This window comes from Acanthochromis polyacanthus, chromosome 1 (assembly GCF_021347895.1).
Source record: "Acanthochromis polyacanthus isolate Apoly-LR-REF ecotype Palm Island chromosome 1, KAUST_Apoly_ChrSc, whole genome shotgun sequence".
NCBI lineage: Eukaryota > Metazoa > Chordata > Actinopteri > Pomacentridae > Acanthochromis > Acanthochromis polyacanthus.
The window spans coordinates 47140415-47163451 of NC_067113.1; the positions used below are offsets into that span (position 1 = coordinate 47140415).

The 23037-nt window shown below is 36.8% G+C and overlaps 1 protein-coding gene and 2 long non-coding RNA genes across 6 annotated transcripts in view; 2 read left to right on the forward strand and 1 right to left on the reverse strand.

Annotated features, from left to right (window-relative positions):
• Window positions 1-17515, reverse strand: part of LOC110968973 (plexin-B2-like) — a 276716-nt gene extending 259201 nt beyond the window's left edge. For 3 of the 4 annotated variants that reach the window (XM_051949135.1, XM_051949126.1, XM_051949127.1), the window contains exon 1: window positions 17042-17515. The gene's annotated coding sequence lies outside the window, so the exon portion shown is untranslated. Of the gene's footprint in view, window positions 1-261; window positions 406-17041 lie in introns of all 4 variants that reach the window. The other variant, XM_051949130.1, reaches the window with a different exon arrangement.
• On the forward strand, window positions 5237-7597 carry LOC127534316 (uncharacterized). Its single transcript, XR_007942376.1, has 4 exons — window positions 5237-5334; window positions 6259-6425; window positions 6587-7011; window positions 7194-7597. It is a non-coding gene; the product is annotated as an uncharacterized LOC127534316 (long non-coding RNA).
• LOC110968984 (uncharacterized) lies at window positions 7598-9277 on the forward strand. The gene is made up of 3 exons (XR_002596925.2): window positions 7598-8632; window positions 8773-8831; window positions 9010-9277. It is a non-coding gene; the product is annotated as an uncharacterized LOC110968984 (long non-coding RNA).
• Window positions 17516-23037: the final 5522 nt, after the last annotated feature.

Consider the following 23037-nt stretch of genomic DNA (forward strand, 5'->3'; position numbering starts at 1 on the left):
TGCTTTATTTACTGTAGCCGAATTTGAAAAACACTGGAATTGAAGATTGCAGTATGTTTTTATTATCCCACTATCTGATTGTTATCTCGGACGAGCCCCCAACTCTTAATTTTCCCTATCTCCAAGCCATTTCTGGGTGTTTGTTTGCTCCTTTCTATTCACTTTTCACTGTAATACTAAGTCCTGCAACTATGGAAACAGGAACCTCTACAAACTACAAACTGTTTTAGAAAGATGTTTCACCATTCATTCCACTCTTACCTTCTGTATCAGTGAGAATCCCTTGCAGGTTAGTCATTATGATACGTTTGAGGTTTTCCTTTGTGCGTTTGAGATGAACTTCAGTGGAGTAATGCTGAGCAATCTTCACCAACTGTTCCTTGGTGCATTGTTCCAGCAGTTGTTCTGTGGGAGACCGAATAAACTCAACAATAGTAGTCATCCCCACCAACCAAAGTTAACACTTTATCAAAACCAAATCAAACTGGCGTACAAATCACTGCCATATGCATGTGACCAAACAAAACCAGCATCTCCTCTTGCCAACTACCTAGCCAAACAAATTAACTAACTCATCCCTAGTCTTCGTACAGGTACTTGTGGCGGGTACTTATTCACTTAAACTCAGCGGTCTTGGAGAGCAACTGTATAATACAACGACACTCCAAAAGCCATGAATGTGATCCCGAACCAATGGCTCCAACCACTTTCCCCGTCACACTAAGAACTTCTTGCAACAGATTCTCTATTAGAACCTGCTACTACACCTGACAGAGGAGAACACCAGTCAAAGTAACATGAACCCCCAAACAATTCAGAACTAGATGCTCATCACAAACAATTCAAAATTCAATCAACCAATTTAAAGTTGTTCGGACGAGCCCCGACTTTGTCACAACCTGGCTCAAAGGAAGGACAAAAGATGGAGATGACCCATGGCCATTTAAAGTTAAATGCAATTTATTAACAAAACTGAGGTAAATGTGCAATCAGTTCATCAGTAATGTCTGTAGTGAAGGGATGTGTGATCATGTGTCTGAGAAAAGAAAATAGCTTCACCAAACCATACCCTAGGAAACCCAAGAGAAAATGGAGGGTGAGCACCATTGTCAGCTAAACACCAGTTAATATAGGACACAACCCAGGTGTCGGCCATCATGGACAATGAGCCACTCTCCCAGCAATCAGCTGAACAGGAACAGGTTCTGAGGCCCAGGAGCTGTCACACCATGCTGAACGTATCTTCCAACAACTTTCTCCTCTGTAAACCATTTTTTCCCCACTCTGTATAGATTTATTTTCTTGATCCAGTATGTTCTATTTTCTATGAATCTCTTTGCTGTGAAAACACTGCCTGCAGTTCAACTGAAAACTTTCTCACAGAATCTGTTGCAAATACTTTTTGCAAATTTTTCAAAGACATGTGGAATAAAGTGATTTTGACAAAATATTCAAATTTTAAGCATAATTTTGTCTATTTTTCATGATGGAATCATATGTCCCAGATGGTAAGAGACGGTAGAGAACAGAAGCATGTTTTATTTACTGCAGATGAACTAGAAAACCACTGGAATTACAGATTGCAGTCTGTTTTTAATCATCTTGGACGAGCCCCCAAGTCTTAAATTTCTCAACTCCAAGCAATTTCTGGGTGTTTTTTGGCAAAATTTTTATTAAATTTTCACTGCAATAAGTCCTGCAACTCTATGTAAATAGAAACCTCTACAAACTAGCAATTTCAGATGGTTTTAGGAAGTCGTTTCACCATGCTGAATCTTCCAACATCTTGTTCCTCTATTTTCCATTTTTGAGCCATGCTACATTTATTTTATTGATCCAATATGTATTATTTACCTATGAATGAATCGCTCTGCTGTCAAAACACTGCCTGCAGTTCAACCGAAAAAAATTTAAGCACCCGATTGTTGCTCTCAGCCCAAGTTTTTTTGCTGTTTTATAGAGAATACGTTGCAAACACGTTATGTTTTTCTAATTTTTCAGTAGTTCAGACATGCGGAATAAAGTAATTTTAATAAAATATTACAACTTCAAACCTAAATTTGTCTATTTTTCCTAATGTAATTGCATGTCAGATGGTGTGTTCACAGACTGACAAAAAGTTGAAAACCTGATGATTTTTTTCAGTTTTTACTGGTTCAAACTGATGAATGGTGTAATTTTGGCAATTTTAAAAAAGAAAAACATGCCTTTCAAACCTACTGGCACTGATTAATAGAAGATCTACTCATGCATTATACAACGCTTGAGTTAACATCACTACAGATCATATAAAATCATATTTTAGAGCATGTAAACATATTTAGCCAAGTGTGTAGTTTACGTTTTGAAGGGAATTAGATTTCTTTAAAAAAAAAAAAAAAAAAAAATCAACATTTCAATTACTTTTTTGGAAAGAAAACATACCTTTCACAGGTTCTGACACCGATAAGGTTTATTATTTTGAGCTTAAAAGTTACAAAATTATTACTAATGTGCATTTTCTTTCAAACTAAGGTCGCTAATTTTCAGTCTCAAACCCAAAGATATTCAGTTTTCTGAAACTGACAGTAATAACTCAGCAATTCAGTGGTAAAAATAGCTGAATTAATTCCACTTATATTGTGCGCAATCCTGTTATGTTAATATTTTTCAAAGAGGCATCCATGGAAAAGCTGCAATGAATATTTAATCTGCAGAAAATTCATCATATTATTCATCTTTTATTAAGCCAGGAGGGTCCTGCTGAGATATAGAGATCCCAAACTCCTCCTTTCAGGGAGTCGTGGACTTTAATTAATTGAACTATGTGCGACCTGCTGGCTGAGCGGTTCGTGAACAAACCAGCGCGGCTGAAATGCCCTTAGCAGCTGAGTCACCGGTTCAACTGTTGGCCAGCCGGACTTTTTTTGCTTCACGTCTTTTTCCACATTTCCCCTCCATGTCTAAACAGAAAAAAAAAAAAACATTCCAGACTCCAAATGTGAGGCTGTTATTTGTCACAGAAACTGAACACCTCTGGGTTTTAGAATGGAAGGAGCACATTTTACCCAGTATTTCTCACCGTTTTCTGCCCTTTACAAAGAAAACATCAAGTTAATGGTGGGAATAATTAATTTTCGGACTTTTTTTGTTTTTACAGTGTAAGCATCAGGAGGTAACCTGAGTTCAACGCTCTGGTTTCATGACACACTGGGCAGGACAATAGTTTGAAAAAAATCAAAGGCCGGCGGCAGCACACTGGTTAAAGAGCAGAAAAACAACAAAGCTCCAACCATCACTGAGTCATCCAGCAGGGTAATTTCCTCTGCTGCTGTTTACACACAAACACAGGAAGTGGCTGCCTACACATGTCTGAACCAGCCAATCAGAGGACAGCTGGCAGGGAGAGGTAATGACACCTTGTTCTGGCACAGGTGAGAGCACAGGTGAGTTAGTTTCATTGTATGCTTTGGTTGTTTGCTTAAGCCACGGCATATTAAAGGCTCCATTTAACTTGATTATGTGTCTTTGTTATTCCTTATTTCAGCTTCATGGTGTAAAATATACGCCGTCTATTTTTTAATCCAAGTTATTTAACTCGTTTTTCTAAACAAAAAGCCAAACTTTGAGTCATTTCAGCTTCTCCGATGTTTATTTTACTTTTTTTTAATTTTATTTATCAACGGACAAATTATTTTCACATTTACACTGCTGTAACAAGTAAGAACATACAGATATTTAAAAAAATAATCACTAAAATTAATAATGCTTATATTTGAGCTATTTGTTATTTCTTTAAAGAAAAAACTCAACTTCGACTTCTTCAATCTGTCGAATAGGAGTTGCATTTTCTTTTGTTTTTTATAATTTATCTGTTTTTTTAATAATCAGTTGCATCGCTGCTAACTGATGTTTCCTACCTGAATTTATAACATCTATGGTACATCTGATGGTTTTATTTTCCATCAGAACACACAAACCTGCTGTATGTAGCAGGCATCCATGGCTCAAATCAGTCATTGAGAAGATTCAGGACATTCCTGATTATCTGTATTCTTATTTTTCAGTTTCGCAAATCCTAATCAAATGTGAACTAAATTAATTGGGGGAAAAAATAAGCTAATTTGGCTCAGATGCAGCCACCTCGAGCATCGTTGCTGTCTTGACTAACAGCCAATAAACACTGAAGAACAAGTTTTCTTTTGATTACTCATGTAACACATACATTTAAAAAAGCATTTTGGCTGCATGCTGTTTTAAATGTTGTGTTTTTCTACTTTTTAACTCCAAGATTTTCATTTCCGGTTGCCAAATTGCGATTTTGTTCTCGGAAAAAACTGCAGCTGTCAACTCATAAAATCCACAGTAGTTAATTTTTATATCATTCATTTAACGTAATAAATCTCTTTGAAGTCAGTTGAGAATCTTGCGTCATCACAGTCATGCAAAAGTCATAAAACACCATAAAATAATCCAGTTTGGTGAGTTCTACACTCAAATGTTACAGGAAAAGGTGACTGTACCGCTCATCTCTTGTTGCTGCACGTCGAACGAAAACTTTGCCACCTTCCTTATCTTGAAAGCATCAACTGCCACAAACCAAGAAGGCAGTAAAAATGAAAAGTAAAACATCCTGCCAAGTGCAAAAATAAGTAATGAAAACCAAATGAACAGCTGCTGAAAAAGTGTGAGAATCTGACTCTGCATTCATGACCTTTGACCTCAGTTTCTTCCTGTGTTAAATCACTGCAACATGGCGAAAGCATCTCGTGTTCACTCGTCCACTCTGCCAAGTTACGAAACATAATTTAATTTCAGGCTTCGAGGTTCAGAGAGCGACTTTCTTTTTCTTTCTTTTCTTGTTTTTTTTTGGTGTTACAACACAGGAGCTGCAGTCGCTTTGGGCTAAAAACAACCAGTGTTCCAGCCCGGCAGACGGAGCCGCTCTTCACCTTTAACTGTAAAAAGCATCGAAAAGAATAACACAAACAGCATCTCTAAAGACTCCGCTGCCAGTCTGCACGCTCCCCGTCGCTCTAAGAGCTGCAGACATGTCGATTTAAATGAGATAGAGCACTGATCAAGGAGCCAACAGATACTACAAAGAGCTCAAAGTGGATTAACACATGCTGCCGAACATCGCCGCCAACTGAGCGCCGATGAGCAGACGGTCAGCAGCGGAAGCATGACGTCCATCTGTTGGAGACAGTTTGATGTCCAACATTGTGTTTTCAATTTCACAGCCTCTGACCAGTAGATTAGAAGCAGCTAGAGCTCCGTTATGCAGCTACAAGAACAGACTGTTGGGTGCTTAAGGCTAAACATGAAGCTTCAGCGTGGGCGCACATTTCCAGGGTACGCGCACCTCGACTTTTTGTGCATCTTGTTTACTTATTCTGCCTCAATTTGGTGTTTAAATCATATAAAAAGACATTTCCACCACATATTGATGCAGAAAAGGCACAAAATAGAGTAAAAAGAAAAGGTCAGAATGGAGGAAATCCATAAAATTCTTTGCACAGTATGGTCGCTAAAACATTTTGACTCAATTCTGAAATATTGCACAAATACTAAGAAAACCAATTTAGACTTAAGACTTCACAATGTGAGGTGGAATGATCAGCAAATAAATATGCATATTTTTCAAAATACTTCATGAGATTTTGGCAAATTCAGGCAAAAACTACGATTAAAATTAATTTTCGAAGTACTAAATACATGCAGAAAAAGGCACAAATTTGTTTAGGAAATTCACCAAAATGCAGGAAATTAAGCGTCTAATGCTCAAATCTTTCCAGATTTTATTGCAAAAAGTCATTTTTAACCAAAAACAATCTTTACATGATCTCTGAAACTTTTATGACTCAATTTTGAAATATAAAATTGCACAAAAAATAACTAAGAGCATCAATTTGTACTAAAGGCTACACAATGCGGCGGAAAAAAGCAGCAAATTAATGTGCATAATTTTCAAAATCCATCATCAGAATTTGGTAAATTCAAGAAAAAAACCACACATAAAATTAAAGCCGATTTTCAAAGCAATAAATAGATGCAGAAAAGGCACAAACTGGTACAAAAAAAAAAAAGGGAAATTAAGTGTCTAAGGCTGAAATTTTTCTTGCAAAAAGTCGATGCACTCCATACCACTCTCAGACCAACGGTCTGGTGGAACGTATGAACGGAACCATTCAGAAGTAAGGAAAGCACAGCAGTTGCCATTCACAAATAATATTATTGTTAAAGAGATTTGAAGTATCTCAATCCTTTTTCTTTCAGGGCTCTTTGTAAATTGGTTGGATCCAAACCGGAAATATGGGATGAATATTTGGATGCAGTGATGTTTGGGCTGCGAACAAAGAAGCAAACAACAAGAAGTCTCCCCATATTTTTTAATGTTTGGTCGGGAAGCCCGCTACCCTACAGAAATCCCAGAGGACTTTCAGGTTTGTGAAAATGCAGTATTAGGTTTAATTCCATTATGACTACAAGACTAATTTTACTTGTCCTTATGAAGTCTAAGAAGTAATGCATTTTCAGTCAATGTTTTCTTTTGTATTCTATTTGGATAAAAAGTGTGCAGTTTGAGCAATTGTCTATTTTACAGACGGACAGCAGTGTGGAGGAAATTGTGGGAGAGGAGACCGTACCGGAAGACATTAGGCGGCTTGACGAGGTCAGGGCCATCGTCATGGAGAATGTCTCCAAATCGCAACGTAAGCAGACAATGCATTCCAGAGGCAGCAAAGTCAGCTTTGCAGTTGGAGATAAAGTTTGGCGGCAAATTGTAAGGAACCAGCAACGTAAGGGTGGGAAGTTGGAGTCCAATTTTCTTGGCCCCTTCACCATCACGGCAGTGGAGGGGAAAAGCACTGATCTGCTTGGGGACGATGGGACAGTTTTTTAAAAAATTAACACTGACCACTTGAAGCACTTCGGGCAGCAAACTATGCGGATTCCTCACAGGACCGACCGCCACACCTGTTGCCTCAGGAGGAACTGCTGCATACACAGATGCAGAAACCCAAAAATGTATGTTTTATGTCATTTTTTGCCTTTACAAAACTTTAAATAAATACAAGTATCTACGATAGTGGTGTTGAAGTGTATCGGGATCGATGGATGAATAGATATTTTATTGAGAGTTTAAATGCATTTCAATCAGTTCTCAGTCTCCTAACAGATTGATTAACCAGTACTCCTCAATTTTGCAGATCTAGATGCATTGTGGACTGGGAAGCATTCCAGTGACCAGGTGATTCTCTCCAAAATTGGAAATTACAAATTGTTTTGCTGGGACCTTGCCAGGATTGCTCCTGACCAAGAGCTGCAGAGTGAGGTAAAAAAAATCTTGCATTTTTGCATTATTGACTCTCGCTGCATTAGAGCTTGTTTGAATTGAAAGTACTGATCTAAGAATGTTTGGATAATTTGTGTATGTGGTGCTTCAGTAGTTGCTCCAGCTAGGGACTACAGGGCCGTATTTTTATCATTGCAGTATATAAATCAGTGTTTTAAATGTGTGGTTTGGAAATGCACAAAATCTTAGATCGTTTTCTTCTTCCAAGGTGATCAATGCCTACCTCATCTTGGTTGTCCAACAGTACAACCAAAAAAAAAAAAATGTGGATAAAGCTGCTGTCATTGACAGCTTTGAAATGACACACACCTGGACAAAGAATACCTCCAAACTGAAAGTTTGTAGAGAACAGATTTTTCTAGTTGCATAATGGTTATGCCATTGCTTTGATTGCCATTGTTTAATTTTACTTTTGTATTATCCTTAAGTTTTTTTGTTTATTTTGTATTGATTTTCAGATGGATCCAATGGCCTTCAAAATGATTCTGGTCATTTTTAATGACCACCACCATTGGATGTTAACGGTAAAGCTTTGACTGTCACTTTGAAAAGCTATAAAATAGTCCCCACATGGAGACTGACATGAAAAGTTAATCATTATGCCTTAGGAAGTATTTTAAACAAATATTTATCCCTGTTTGTATTGCCTCACTTGGTAGTAGTGGCAAAGTTCTAAAATTAATGTTACCTTCCAAAATGCAAAGGTTATTTATCCTCACGAAAAGAAGACCTTGTTTGTGGATCCAATGGGAGAATCTCAAGCAAAGATAAAAAAGATGCCTGGAAACAACACGGCAACAAGAACTTCAAGAAAGCAGTTACAAAAATTGAATACTGGTGTGGACAGTTAAATGCATTTCATTTTCATTTCTTTTCCAAGGGCATTCATGTGGAGGGGAGGCTGCAAAATATCGAGGTGGGCATGCAGCACCCTTCCCCATGGACTTCAGCGTGACGGCACATCATGCGGTGTCTTGGCCTTGAAAGTGACTGTTTCCTATAGCCAAACCTTCAATGTTGAATAAATCAATCCATTACATATTGCGTACATTATTTATAGCAGGTTTTAAGCTTGTATTGGTCTTTCACTTTCTTCATTATTGTTTGTAATTTGTCCACTTTTTTAGCAAAGTGCTACCAAGTGTCACTGTTCATTAGATCCATATTTAATAACCTGTTGTCTTTAGTTAGCTCAGTGTATATTGGAAGAACAGCCCATGACTCTTGATACAAGTAGAGGGGCTGTCAACAAGATGAGAGAAGACATTGCCACAACTCTTCTCCGTGAATCTGGTGGGTTTCCTTTTTGGCTTATTTTGTGTTAAGGTCTCTTAAAGTTCAGCACCAAGAGAATTGTGTGTGGATTTGTGTTTTTTTTTTTTTTTTAGTGTCACATTTCACAATATCAAGCCATTTTTTGTGTGTTTTTATAGAATCGCTCAAGAATCTTTGCCATCATTGCGGGTCTGAGGGAATGGATGGCGTGCTATGGGTAATGACATTAAATTGAACATATCAGGACTCATACTTAGCAGATCAGAGTTAGCAACTAGATGTGACATGGTTTAAAATGTTGCATTCTACTGAAGCAGTGGTAGTAATGCCTACAGTAAAAGAGAATACATAAGAAAGAGTTGAATAATTCCTTGAATATTATTTTACATTTTCAGATTGGTTGTGACAAGTGCAGCAGATGGTACCACCATGACTGCGTGAAGAATCCTGCTCTGAACGAGGACTACCTCTGCCCTCTCTGCATGCAAGATTAGGGGAAGAGAAGGACTTTATTGTGTGTTATTGTGTCAATTTATTTGACACAATAAGGGTGGCGCTGACAGACTTGATGTGAGTTTACTAGTGCCGAGCTAGGCAGCTAACAGCACAATATAACCCCCCCCCCAACCACACCAATGCTGTCCCTTAAGTTTTTAGGGCCAATAATGTTGCTGAACGTGTGTATAGTTGTACAGTCTGTTTTCTACTTTTTTGGCAGGATCCTTTTAGCAGTCTTCTTTGCTCTGGCATTTCTAAATGGACCCAGGCTGTTGGACTGGGCGAGTTCACCTCCACATCTTCAGTTCCAAAAATAAAAATTGTTATTCATTAATCTGCTGCTAAATGTTCTGCGTATTTTATCAATCCATATTTATTCAGTATTCAGCAGAAAATGTCCCATGTTTTTCATTTTAAAATTGTTAAAATATGTAATTTCAGTGAAATGTCAGTCAGCATATTGAATCATCTCTCAAGTATAGCTTAAGTTTGCACCAACCTGACCAGAAAAAGTACTAAAATGTTTAGTTAATGTCTATTCTATTGGTATTTTTTGTTCTTACTTGCCTTTGTTGACTTTTTACAGATATTCTTTAAACCTTATGTTTTTTTATTATATTGTATATAGTTTAAATTTTCACCACTAATAAGCAAATTTCTGCATATGTTATTGATATATTGATATGTGCGTGTGTATATATATATATATATATATATATATATTATATAATATATATCATAATGAATAAAATTTGCCCCTTTTAATTGCGGTTATGGAATTTTTTGGATGAAATGACACCAAACCCATTCGAGATTGGGGTCTTTTAACCAAATCATGTGAATTACATACATGTAGAACTCATTTGGCCCAAAAAAAAAAACAAAAAAAAAAACAGGGGATGCAAATCTCGTCAGATAAAAAAATGTGTCCTGCGGAATAATGCATCCCCCTTTTAATTGCGGTTATGGAAATTTTTTGGATGAAATGACATAAAACCCATTCGAGATTGGGGTCTTTTAACCAAACCATGTGAATTACATACATGTGGAATGATGTATCCACTCTTTGCTGTAAATGAATGAGCTTCGGGCATATTTTTCAACATTCAGACATTACATTTTGAAATTCTAACCTGTTCCTCTCACTTTATTCCTGTATATGCCTGAATCAGATGCTTCAACACATCTAACATACTGTAATGTAAAGGAGGTCCAAGCTTTCATGAAGCATTATTTCATTATCAAGAAGTACTGTGCCATAGAAAACAGTTTGGCGCCTCATAATTTCCGTTTTAGCAGAGCGGGCACGCTCCTGCGACAGGGATGCAAATCTCGGCGGGCAGGCATAACTCGGCACAACACCTGTTGAGGAGTCTGATCAACACAGCGGCTGGGCCGCAAACTTTCTCTGTTATTTCGAAAACACTTCAGGGAAAAGTATTTCTAAAGCATTTGAGGCGAGAAATAATCTGTGCAGCAGCTGAACCTGTCCTGGTTTTAGTTCACCGACGGCTAGTTTAGATGTTTAAGGACAGTAGAAGTCGAGTCCACTTTATAAAAATGAGCTGCAGGTAAACACACCGGATCGCAGCTGGAAACGCACCAACCGGCCACATGCGATGTGTCGCATCTAGTGGACACGCACCTTAAGTCTCTGCATTATCCTACATTTGCTCCATTTTAAAGTGAGGAAACGTAATATATCAGTCTCTCTGGTAGCTTGTCTGATGCTAAGGTTTGCTTATTAACTGATTAATGACAGAGATGGAGCGTGTGATTGTTATTTCAGTTTCATCAGCTAAAGCATGGTTTGAATATGCATTACAAATGAACGTAACTTGCACACTATAGTGGTAATAATTTGAAGATTAAGCCTCAAGTTTTAATTTTCTGACAACATCTGAGTGAAGACACTGGTTTGTGTTGGAGTGAGACAGGATGGATTGCATTGATAGGCTTTATGATGAGAAAGACATCATGTCCACCACAGCAAGCAGCTGTCTGACTGAGAGCATCTTCAACATGAACGTCACTGACGTGAGGCCTTGTCAATGGTTGAAGATGAAGGCTTCCCTATCATGATCTTATTTGTTCTGTCATTCCAAATCTTCTATTTCTGAATAAAGAGGCGGAAATTAATTTTTTTATCCGATTCATTGATTAATCGAAAAAAATAATCGGCCGATTAATCGATTATTAAAATAATCATTGGTTGCAGGTGCAGTCATTTATTTCAACACAATGGAGCTTTTTGGTGAGGAAATGATCAAAAATAACAGGAACTTGAATAAGTTTCTATCCAATAACAGGACACAGACTCATTTCTTTTACTGCATTCATGCTGACCAATCAGTTCTACTTTCATTTTACAAACAAAACATGCAGTCACCCTCCAAAATATGCTGTTGATAAAGGTCCAGCATACCCACATGGGTGTTTCCAAGTAAGTGTCTGAATATACTGGCACAGGTTTGCAACGCTACATATGCTGGTATTTAAGTAAGATTACCATAAACTAAAAACTCAAAAAGTGATAATGTTTTACTAGGGAAAAACAATCGTATTTTTGTCTTATGTGCACATAAGCATAAAAATCGAGTACTTCTACATCTGATACTATGAGTTTCTTGTTCTGGTATTACTCAGAAGTTCAAATGTAGGACTTTAAAGTAGTTTTACATCGTCGTATTGCCACAAATCTAATTACTTCTTGCTCACCGCAGAGCTATTCCTCTATACGATATCCTTTAATGACAAATTTATTGGTTTTAAATCAATAAATTTCTTCAGAGAGAAATTTGTGGGAAAAGAACATACAACCACACGATCGCCTTATGATTTTACTGAAATCTGTTGACCGATACCCATGCAGTGCAGGCTGGCAGTACGATTGGTCACAGCAGCCCCATGCACTGTCATGAAGACAAGCAATGCGACGTTCACAGCTGTATGGGAGGCGTTTTGGTGTTCTGTATGTGCCTGAGCTCAACACCATCACTTTGTGTGAACACAAACAGCAGAGTTATTCTGACAGCAGCAGAGTTACTCAACCGTCCGTCTGCATTCCACCAAAACAGGTTTCTGCGACTGTATACGGGCTAAAAATGCAAAGTTAAGCCCACAGACTGACAGCAGAGGAGACAACAAACCTTAACCACAACAATAGTAATAAAAATAAACTAGATTTCTCTGGCACCTTTCAAAGCTGGACGTACAAAAACAGACCATTAACCAAGCTGCATCATGCTAGCAATGAGGAACAAGCTAGCACAAGTGAGTCACACTATTTCTCTGGAATTCTGTCAGCTGTTTTTGTCAAAGGAAACAGCATTACTCACCACTGGTAAAGCTTAACTCAGAGACTGAACTGAAATTGAGAAGTGAGAATTAGCTTCCTAACTTGCTATTTGTACAGTTAGCAGCCTTTGCTAGCTCAGCAGCTAACCCGGGCTAAACAAACCAAACAAATGATTGGCATTTAACAGGTCTGTTTGGACAAGTAAATCTGACATTACGATGCTGTGTTTTAATCTTTTTAAACTCATTTTTGGTCTCACGTCTGTCTGAGCTGAAGCTCTGCAACAACAGAAGGAGACCAGGAGCTTCTCTGTGCACAGAGCTAGCATCTAGCACGCATGTGAGGCGTTTAGGAACATCAATTGATTACAGCCCTATGGTTGATGGTGTGGATGTGAGGCGTTTAGGAACATCAGTTGATTGAAGCGCTATGGTGGATAGTGTGGATTTGAGGCGTTTAGGGGGCATGCACGGGGCAGGCCATAAGTTTCCATACATAGGAACATTTATAATGTATATTTTTTGTGTTTCAAATGCCGTAGAAGATCCGTTTGACGCCATCTTTGGGGGCATTTGAAGGCCATGGTGTATCAGGTGAAGATACGAGACATAAATCATCTCAAGGAACGCATCACCAACAACATTATAAGCATAACTTCAACTGTGCTAATGCTAGTTCATAAACAGTGGAAAACACGTACTGTGTTTTCAAAACAAAGGTAATCATATAGAGCGCATTATATAAATAAAAACAGTTGTCCAACATAAAATGTTTATTTTTGCTATATATGGAAACTTATGGCCCACCCTGTACACATCGCAGCTTTAGAAAACAACCTATTTTACACCCTCCTCCTAAAATGCATTTCAGTCTCTACATGCAAATCAGTTAAGCGACGTGCCACAAAACCACCGGTAATTTTTCAGACTAATGGAAACAATACGATATGATCACACAGGCAATGCCATAATTTGCATTTGATGCAAATGAAACGCTACAAAAGCTCAGTTTTTCAAACCGCCTCCTGTTTCACCACCAAGAAGTGGCAAACCAAAGCAGCTAGGAGCCAGAAATTAGCATAAAGTTTAGCTAAGCTTATAATACAGCCTTTTATATCAACCATAAGTGCTACATCATGCTTAGAAAAAGAACAAAACGTATCTTCAAACGTATATCTTTTATTCTTGTTTACACTCATGTATAGAAGAAAAATATCAGAAAATATCAATGTTTATGGAAGCTGACAAAAAAAGATAATGCTAAAATGTATAATTCAGTGGTCCCAGTGCAGCTAATGTGAAAAGCTAGTTTGGAGCAGTGCTAATAGAACAATTACAACCTCAATTATAACCGTCTGTAACCTAATCTTTTGTTCAAAAGTCTGAAAAACACAACAGAGCTAATAAGCTATACTTGGTTCCTCTGGTTTGGACCATTTGTCTCACAGATTAGCTCTAATGTCACCGTTTGCTGCTGCTCAACTATGATTTTGTTTGTCAAAGTTCACAATAACTGTTATAAAAGATTAGCTAAAATATTGAAAATAAAGAAAGCGAGTTATTGAGCGAACTTTACAGGAACCGATTGGTTGGTTTTGTCATCTTCGGTCAGATTCTGGCTTCTTTTAATCATCCATTTTCAGGCTAAATGCTAAGCTAACTAGACGGCAAGAAAACAACATGTCAGACTATTCCTTTAAATCTTGGTGTGGCCTTAAAGACAGCAGGAGACAGACACCAAATTTATTTCCCATCAGCTCTGCCCACGTTATTTCCAGCTCCGTCTGGTTTTCACCACAGCGTTCGAGTACATTTCATCCTGGCAATCTGATTCAACGCTGCACTCAGATCAGAGTAAAGTCCAGCTAAAAAAACAAATATAGAAGCAAAAGCTAATATAAAGAAGCCCACATCTCTGGAACCAAATGCAAAACATGCCTAAGTTCTCCAAAATACCGAGTTAACCTTCCAACATCATGAATGTCATATGAATACATGAATAAAAACAGGTCATTGCCCTTTGATTTTCTCCTCTTTGAGCTCTCTTATTGAATATAAGTCAGCCGTCTCGCTCAATGAAGTTCCCATTACCGCAAAAAAACCTGAATAAACTCCAACAGAAGTGAATCTCAGCTGCTCGCTAACTAACTTTAAATAGTCGGTGCACAAAATAGCTGACAGTGTTTGTGTGTGGAGCTGAAATAGCCCAGAAAAAAAACATTAAAAAGGGGATTTAGTGAAGAGCTTCTTGAGAAGAACAGTGCTTTTGAACTATCGATTGCTTAAAGAACACATTAGAAGTGCTATTTTGTTGAGAACATTAGTCCAACAGCCAACAGAAGGGAGAGAAAATGTTCTTCACTCAGCAACACAGCGAGCTTGAACCTGAGATCAGCTGCAGCTTCAGTGATTTAAAAGTAGATTTTAAGCATTTTTCTGCAACATTTGGGAGACTTCCTTCTTCAGATTCATGTCTTCATGCCTCATCTGCATACAGTGCACTAGAAAATGTAAAAAAAAAAAGTTGCAAACAAGTGATTGCAGCAACTTAGAAATGATAATGAGGTGTTCAAGCAGATCACAGCAAGCTTAAAACTGTGATTAGCTGCAACTTTAGTGATTTAAATGCATGTTTTTTGCTCATTTTCTGCTGCATTTATGACACTTTCTTTAGATTTGTTTTCATGCATGCATAAAATGTCAGTCTTGTAAACAAGTGACTGTAGTGACTTTAAAAGGGACAATGAGGTGTTAAAGAGATAAGCTGCAATTTTAGTGTTATAAAAGCAGATTTTGTGGATTTTTCTCACACATTTATGAGAAACCTTACTCTAGAGTCGTGCCTTTATGCAAACACTACACCAAGAAATGTAAAAAAAATCTTGCAAATAAGTGATTATAATGACTTTAAAAAGGACAATCAAACATTCATGGAGCCTTGAAACAGCAATGAGAGCAAATTTTCTTCAGTCACAAGAACACAGCAAGCTTAAATGTGCAGTTAGAGCATTTTTTGCCACTTTTATTCCACTCCTTACTCAGGATTCACGCCTTTGTGCATACACTACACCAGAAAAAGTTAAAAAAAAAAAAAACAGCATGCAAACAAGTGACTGTCTTGACTTTAAAAAGGACAATGAGGTGTATAAAGAAATAAGGTGCAACTTTAGCGTCGCAAAAATTAATTTTGTGCATAATGTTTGCCACTTTCATTCTACTCCTTAATTGAGATTCATGCCTTCGTGCATGCACCACACCAGAAAATATAAAAACTGATCGTGCAAACAAGTGATTGTAAAGACTTTAAAAGGGACAATGAGGTGTTCAAGGAGCCTTGAAACTGTGAGCAGCGCTGTGTTAGCCACAACATCAAACAAGCTGGGTCCAAACAGAGCAGTGTCGCCGTCGCTGTAATGGTTTTATGGCTTCAGAGCTCAAGGTGCAGTGTGCCGGCTATTCTAATCCATTAACTCACACCATGGGCAATTACCTTCCCATCATGTACAGCAGTGCTCCGGAGCAGATGGCCAGCAGCACAGTGTTCTCCAAGATTCATAGTTCCACACATGAGATGCAGCCAGTGTGTTTTAATGACCTTTGGAGCCACAGATTTGACGAAGTACGATCATTATCTGGCTGCAGTTGTGATGATGTAAGCACTTGTGATCAATACCGCCATCAAAAAACATCTGTTTTTACACCACAATGCACTAAATGTATTCGGCGTTAAAGACACCTAACACCCCCTCACAGCTCAGAGCCTCATGATCCTTCTCTAACTTCCCATTATCCTCCCTGGGATTGATATATAGGATGAATCAATAGGAGATAATGGTTTTGTGCAGCTGTTGCAGGTTCCAGTATGTATGCGAGTTAACACTGGGAGAAGCTGGCCCAGTCTGGGATGCATTATGGAAGTAGCTCAACAGGATCGGCCCACTAGCTGAGGCTCCAGATGTTCAGAGTATTGATTAGTCCCAAAACATTCTCCCACATGCGCACAGCCAGACTCCGTTTAAAAAGTCCCGAAATTAAACATCACCTAACCCATCTGAAAATACTACCATCTCCAAATCGTGTTTCAGCGCTTCCCTCCAATAATTACACTCCATGCTTCATTTCTGCTTCATTTCTGCTCTCATAAAACACTCCTTTTTTGTAGAGTTATGTCATTCTGAGTGTCAGAATGAACCCGCCCTCTAATTAATCCCACGGCTGCATGTCGTTACATTAACCACTTGCATGACATCAATTACAAAAGTTTTTCTCAGAATAACGCACCGCTTCTCAGCCAAAGTATATGCCGAATATCTAAGACACACGTGATGAATGTAAAACATCCTAACCTGTGTCACGTGGCGCTTGTGGAATTCGCCAATAATCGATAAATGTCTAAATTTGAAGTTTTCCGAGCGGAGTTTGGTGTGACGTTGATAAGGGATCACGAGTGGCTCGGAAATCTGTAAAATCCCTGTAAAGCCTCAACTGCGGTTAGAAGCTTTGAAAAACTGTAGTTGTATGACAGGGAAAGGGTATTTTTAGAGTAAAATGTATATGAAGGAGATGAAAATTGATGACAGGAGAGGTTAAAAAAAAAGTAGCGAACAGGGCTGAAAATGAAGCTGAACCTACCTCTGAATCCGCCGCCGGTTCCTCTCACTGATATAGCTTTCTGTCAATATTCCTCAAAAATATGTTTTAAAAAGTTCCGTGTAAGGTCCGTGTGGAAAAAAAGTTCCCAAATTTACATCCTGGTGCGGAGAAAAGTGATCCGGAGGAGGCGAACCGGAGCCAGCGCTGGTCTGCCGGAGCTGCTGCAGTCACTGCCGAAGTTTACTCAACAATATTCCCACGACAAAACAAGTCGCTTTCTTCGTCCTTCCCACGCCCACGAACACGGTCAACCGGCTCAGGTGAAATTCATGATCGAGCACACACTGAACACGCGTGCAGTTTCAAGCGGCAGCCGTGTGTGTTTTCTAGTATCCAGCCCGGAGCATACAGAGGGTCTTCCAGCGGCAGTCCGCAGCAGCAGTGGGGAGTATGAAGCTGAAGGCTCGTCCTCCTCCTCCGCCTTTTATCAGTGAAACCCCCGGTGCCTGCAGCCGCACACAGCACCCAGACAAGCTAGCAGCAGTTAGCTCCGCTGGCAGCGCCAACACCGCTGCGCTCCTTTCAAAATTCCAGCTGCGTTTTTCTCATAAAGAGAAATACAGCAAAGACAAAAGCCACTGAGAGATTACTGAAATGAAATTAATAATGTGAATAAAACTGGAGAAAAACAGACACAAAATTTGAAAAAAATTCGAGACCAGTTGTGCTTGTATACAAAATTGAGGAAGAAACATTTTTAAAAGTGTTTTAAAAGTAATACAGCGGAACAAATGAACAAAGTAAAAGAAAAATATCAGTTTCAGAGTAATACAGTAATATCTGTATACGAGGTGGAAAATAACAACAAATTGGAGATTCAGGAAAGTTTTGAGCAACAAATTAAGCAACAAATTGGAGGTTGAAAAAAAGCTTGAGACCAGTTAAATAAATGTTTCTACCTAGCTAATGCTAATTCTGTCTATAAAATTGAGGAAAAACAACATAAAAGAGCAGTTCTAAATTAGTAAAGCTGGAGAAATGTATTAAAGTAAAAGAAAATATCTATTTGTAAAGTGATTCAGGAAATATCTGTAAAATTAGAGAAAAATAGAAAAAAATAGAAACAAATCAGAGGTTGACAAACTTTTCTAGACCTTAAAAGAAAGAAAATTTCTAGATAATACAGGAAAAAAAACAGGGTTTGAGTGGGTTTCCAAATCACATGCATTTAGATAGCTACAATGAGCACCTGTACAAGTGAATAACGTGTTTTAAGAAAAGGAGGTTCAAGTAAGTTTTCACGTCAAAATGAATCATATATGCGTAGTAATCCTCAGTTATCCACAAACCAGATTTGAGAAGTTTAAAAAACTGAGACAAGAAGAATATATTCAATTTATTTTTTAGCTGATACATCAATTGCCCAACATGGGTTTTATTTTGAAAATTGCTTTGGGAAGTTGTGTGCTTCCTTCTCAGTAACTTGACCGTGACAGATTAAACTCAGTCCCATGGGTTTAAATTGAAGGCCATTAAAGACAGCTTAAAACCTCCTTAAAATCAGGGATTGAAACTGATTTATTAAGAGAATGAGCATCATAAATCATCTTCTGTAGCTGAGGACCATGATGAAAGATAGGTGCAGGAAACGGAAGCTACTGAATGAGCTGCAGCTTTTCCTGACAGATGTGCTGCTGCTGCTTAATCCACGCTTTTAAACAGATTATCCACAGCTTGATTTACACTTTTAATAATGTATTTAGGCTCCGCAGAGGCATCAATTGGATTTGTTTCCCAGTTTGTACACACATTTTCCTTTTTATTTTTGCACATTTGAGCTGGAAGCAGTGTGACTGAATGTTGGGAGGCCTGAGAACAGTTCTGCTGTCAAACCCGGTTAGGCGTGCGGTCGCTCCCGCTGCTAATTTGAGGGCTTGATGGGGCACAATGGAGGCTTTGTTGCTGGAGAATTTGTCTGAGAAGTAATCCTTGACACTGGGCCATTCAGGGGCCACGGCTTTTGTTTCATAAGTCTCCTGAATGTTACAGTAGGCATCAGTGCTTTAGAACAACTTGGAGACTCCTGAGTTTTGTGGAAGCTGGTTGATGAAGGTCAAAGGTCGAGAGCAGAGAGTTAGAAAGACCCACATTTTCTTTCTTTTTGTGTCAGACAAGTGATATTTAATTCGTCTAACTAACAAACTCATGAAAGGATCAAAATCAACATTTTAAAAAAATCGACTATTTTTTAAAAAATTTAGTTTTAATTTATTTTATTTTTATCAGTTTATTTTTGTTATTTTTTGTATCTATTATTGTACTGTTCAGTCTACTTTTCCTCGGTTTTACATTTTATTTTGTTGCTTGTTTTCATTCTTTTTTTACATATTTATTGAAAATCTAATTTTCATTTTATCAGTTTTTGAATTAGTTTGTTTAGCTATTTTATTTAGTTTTTGTTTCATTTGTTTTTACAATTTCATTATTTATTTTGTTTTAAAATAAATTTTATTTTTTATCTATATAATCTAGTTTTACATTTTATTTTTGTGTTTTGAGTCTATTTTACCTACTTTTTACAGATCTAGCTTTCATATTTTACTTCTGTTTCATTCTTTGTATTTTTATTATATTTTCTCTGCTTTTTATGCTTTATTTTTTCAATGTTTTGCCTTTTTATTCTTGTATTTTGTTTTCTGTTTCATTTTTATATCAAGATTTGTATTCTAAATTTTATTTTGATATTTTTATTTTCTAGATTTGATTTTGTTTAATTTTTGTATGTGTTTTTTAATGTTTTTAATAATTTTTTATTATTTTTTGAATATCTTATTTTAGCACACTGTTTTTAAATATTTTAATCTATTTCATAAAATTCTTTTAATTTGCTTTACGTACTTTTAATATTGTCCAAACATCCATTATCTATGCACTGCTTTGTCTCGGGGTTTGTGGTTGGGTTTTTTTTTTTTTTTTTTGCATTTTTAATTCATTTTATGTAGCTTTGTTACTTTACTACCCATTCGAGCTTTGTTGAGACCTTGAAGTGCTCCCATTGCATCATGGGAGATGTAGTTTTAGATCCACGTGACTTCCTGTCTGGTTATGAAATTATAAACACAAGCAAACACACAGAGAGTGTCCATCATGTTTTCTTGATAAACCCATTGAGAATCTGAATCTGTGTTTTCTGACCGACTGACAGACGAGTTGACTGATCCTCAGGCTGCGTCCTGATTGGCTGACAGCTCGTCTGTCTGCTCTCTGACTGGTTAATTATCAGTCTGATGTCAGAGTTTGTGACTGACTGACTGATAAACTGTGTTTACTGTCTCGTCAAACACAAACACAGACTCGTGTTCTTGTGTGTTTCAGACACACTGCAGCTTGTCAACACACACACTAGCTGCAAAGACACACAACCACACACACACTGTTGTTGTTGTCTTATTATTTTTTATTCCTTAATGTCAAGAAATCTCATGCAAAGACCAAAATCAATCATTTTCTCTGATCCAGTTTTGGTAATTTTATTCTGTTTTTATGTTTGGTTTATTTAATCGGTTTAATGGAGTTTTTAACAGTGAGGTTTTAATATTTTATCATATTTTTAAATTTGTTTTTTTAATTGATATTATTAAAATTAATAGCTGATTCCATATTTAGGTTTTTTTGTTATTTATCTAATTTTATATCCACATTTTATGTAGCTATTATGTTATTTTTTATTTTGTGATTTTTTTGTCTTTTTACCTAGGTTTATTATTTTATCTATCTGTTTTTTTATTTAGAATCTTTTTAATTTTCTTATAATTTGTTAAGTTTTTATGTTTGTCTTTTAATTTGTTATTTATAATTAAAATGTATTTCATTTTCTGTTTTTTCATGTACTTTATTTAATTTGACTTCTATTTTTCATCTGGTTTTTCGATTTTATTCCATTGTTTTGTGGTGGTTTTTAAAAACTATTTTATCTAGGTTTACTTACTTGATTTAATTTCATTAAATTTAAGGTAATTTGTTTTAGCTTTAATATGTGTTTCATCTTCTTAGATTTTGTTAGATGTTTATGTTCTGTCTTTTAATCTATATTATTTAGGATTAATCATTATTGATGTTCTGTTTTTGATTTGTTTTTATTTCATTTTATATCCATGTTTTATCTAGTTTTTATATTTTATTTTTTGTATTGTGGTGATTTTTTAAAAATCAATTTTTTATCTAGGTTTCAATATTTTATTTTATTTCATTTTATTTTATCTGCTTTACCTTTAATATCTATTTGATCCTTAAAATTTTGTTTGTTTTTATGTTTTTTATTTAAATTTGTATTATTTACAATTAAAAATTGGTTCCATGTTGTATTTTTATAGGCTTTATTTAAGTTTACATCCAATTTTTATCTTATTTTTTAAAATTAAATTTTATTCTATTTTTTTGATTTTTGAATCTTTTTTATCTTGGTTTTTATATTTTTGTCTAATTTAATTTTAATTATAATAATAACTTATTTTCTATGTTCTGTTTTTTAAATCTATTTTGTCTAATTTTCCATTCAATTTTTACTTAATTTTATATTTGTATTGTTTCTTTGAATTTTTTAATCTAGATTTTAATATTTTTAGTATTATGCTTTACTATTAAAAAGTTTACTAATCTTGTTATAATTAGTTACATTTTTATGTTGTGATTGATAGATAGATAGATAGATTCAGATTTAATTTTTATATTTTTGTTTTTTTAATCTATTTTTCTTGTTTTTCCTTTTAATTTATATCTTTCGTTGTTTTTTTAATGTTTTGTCTTCGAACCTATTTGATTTTGCTTTAATGGTTTAAGTAATTTCACTTCATGTTTTCTCTTTTATCTAGTGTATCTCGGGCTGCATAGTGGAGTAGTGGTTAGCACTTTCGCCTTGCAGCAAGAAGATCCTCGGTTCAAATCCCGGGGTGGGGCTGGGATCTTTCTGCATGGAGTTTGCATGTTCTCCCTGTACATGCGTGGGTTTTCTCCGGGTACTCCGGCTTCCTCCCACAGTCCAAAAATAAGCTGAGGTTAATTGGTTACTCTAAATTGCCCGTAGGTGTGAATGTGAGTGTGCCTGTTCATCTGTATATGTAGCCTGGTGACCTGTCCAGGGTGTCCTCTGCCTTCGAACGAGTCAGCTGGGATAGACTCCAGTGACCCTAGTGAGGATGGAGTGGTGTATAGAGAATGGATGGATGGATAGTATATCTCACTTTCTGTAAAATTGCAAAATAATTTATTGTCCTTGGTGGAGGAATTTTCTCTGTCTTCTACTTTGAGGTTCGTTATCTCGTCCTGTTGTTTCTTCCGATGTCTTTCAGTGTCTCTGCTTCACAAACGCAGCGATAAGCCTGACGTTGACCTCCAACCTTTGCTCCTGTGTGTCCGCTGACCTTTCTGCATGCCGACATGTACGCTCAGTCATCTGTGGATAAAACCTTCCTGCTGAATGCTGTCCGTCTGTCGGATTCTGACCGCCGATATCTTGCCGCATGAAATAACAAAAACATTGAAATTACAGTGAAGAACCTCAATCGGAGCTGTGAAGGCAACCAAACACTCAAGACTCACTTTATTTAGCTGAATTGTGTGAAATTTCCACTCATCCAGCATCTATCTGACATCCATTATACTGCATTTGAACATTATTGGACCTGCAACACCTTAAAAAGCAGATTTATTCAGATAATAGATCCACAAAACCTACAGTTGTGTTTCATTTCCTGGTGAAGATGGAACCAAACTCCTCACTGCATGTTTATTTATTAGCGTTTAGAATATGTATGGCAGGAGAAATAAAGTGTCTCTCACCTCCGCTGCTGCATCATAATAAACGTATTTTATGCAGCAGGCCATTATTCAAACTCAACTTTATTTTAAATTCCAGCCAAGACCCACACAGTGTCCGACAAACACCAGATTCTAAGCGTCGGCTTCAGTCTGTGCAGAAGATGAAGCACAGAACATTTAGAATATTCGATTCTGTGCAGAGATGCTCTGAGCCGACA